We start from the raw sequence: 1,994 nt of genomic DNA on the forward strand, positions 1-1,994 counted from the left end.
TAGTCGCTTCACGAACGAAATTGATGACTCGTCCGCCTTATAGTCCCGACTTGGCACCTTGTGACTTCTTTTTATTCCCATACATAAAAGACAAAATCCGTGGATTGAAATTTAACACCCCGGAAGCGGCTATGGAAGCCTACGAAAACTTCGTTTCTGAGGTGACTGAAGAACAATGGGATCAATGTTTTCAGAACTAGTTCCATCGAATGCAGAAGTGCATAGATCATAAAGGCGAATATTTTGAAAAACAATTTAAAAAAATTGGTTAAAATAATTGATGTTTTCTGCATTATCCGCAAAACTTTTAAAGCAACCTATACGTATGTACATACATGCAACAGTTTTAATTTAATGTGCATTGAATGAGCACTAGTGAATTCAACTGAATTTGGTATTAAAGCTCCTGATTATTCAACTAAGAACTTCGAGTTGACAATGGTGACGTATTGCGTTAGGAATTAGAATCTTTCCAGCGAGAAACAACTTATTAAATCGTTGTTGAATCGACATCGATTTGATTCTATTATCATTTTTCACTAGGTTATTGTCATTGGGTGTCATCATACTCTAATTGTGAAAAGTAATGTGCTGACGACGAAATTTTATCTTGTATGCAATTTTGTTGTTATGCCTAATTGTGAAAATGTGACTTGTCGAAAGTAAAGTTATCTTTAAATTTTGTACGTAAAAGCATATTTTTCGTTCCTTTCAACAGTTGTCAAACCGTGTGTTTTCTGCTTGAATAGACTTCACGTGTCTTTTACTAACTGTCAAGGGATAGTTTCTATCCATTTACAAGTAAGGTAATCGGACACAATATGCCTTCATTAAACTGCGAATTTTTATAATTTTTTATTAAGTTCAAAAAAATTAACGGTCACATTCAAAAGAAGGAACGTTTCTAAACGTTAATAAAAAATATAAGACATTTTAAAATATTTATACAAGTGTAGTAAGGATTTTGTTTAAATGTAGCATTTCGCCTGTTAAGAGACGCGGTCGTGACTTAGCGCTAAAGTGGACACACCGAAACGAGCCGTGTCTCTTTACTTGAGCTGGTAAGTTGCGAACATCCCAGATTATCGGATCTCAACAATGGCTGAACGAATCAATTTCTAAGTAGGCTTTATCGATAGCTTAGGTTCAAATTATAAAAATGTTTTCATTTTTCCTTTGCGTGTCTTATGAACGGAGATATTGCGACGCAAAGTCTGAATTTGAAAATTTTTATTTCAAGGAATATCGTCATCGTTATCGTTGTCCTGGACTAAATGTAGAGTGAAAGTTAATTCTTGTACAGTTGTAATTTCTGTCACAAGAGGCGCTAGCGATGCTTAGTCAGTTTGTCGTCGGCGAGCGAGATCATAAGAGTGATTGAGAGAGTGAAAGTATGATTGAGAGTGAAAAAGTGATAGAGTAAGTAACAGCGAATGAGATATCAGGAGACAGTGGCTTGGTCAAGTGTTTAACTACCAAACAAATTATATACATATTAATTATATGTCCACTTGTGAACAGAATAATTGCGACACATTTTTTAAAATTTGGTTTCGAAACGCACTAATATATTTTGCAAATGCGAACTACGATTAGTGTACTGTCTTTAGTTTAGAGACAGTACACCAATCGTGATTTGAATTTGCAAAATATTAATGCGTTCCGAAATAAAAAAAAGTGTCGCAACTATTCTGTCTACATGTGTACATATAAGGTAACCGGACCCAATATGTCCCCATTAAGCTTTACGAATTTTTCTAATTTTTTACTAAGTCCAAAATAAAAAATTAACGGTTACATTGTAAAGAAGAAACATTTCTAAACATTAATAAAAAATATCAAACATTTTCGAGCATTTATATAGAAGCAGTAAAGATTTTTTTAAAAAGTGATATTTCGGGCATATTAGGTAATTCTGTACCCAATATGACCGTCATATATGTTCTCTTTTTTTCATAATAAAATGTTCGAAATATGAAGATCGGAAGAGCACA

The sequence above is a fragment of the Wasmannia auropunctata genome, unplaced genomic scaffold, assembly GCF_000956235.1.
Source record: "Wasmannia auropunctata unplaced genomic scaffold, wasmannia.A_1.0 LD336041.1, whole genome shotgun sequence".
Taxonomy (NCBI): Eukaryota; Metazoa; Arthropoda; class Insecta; order Hymenoptera; family Formicidae; genus Wasmannia; species Wasmannia auropunctata.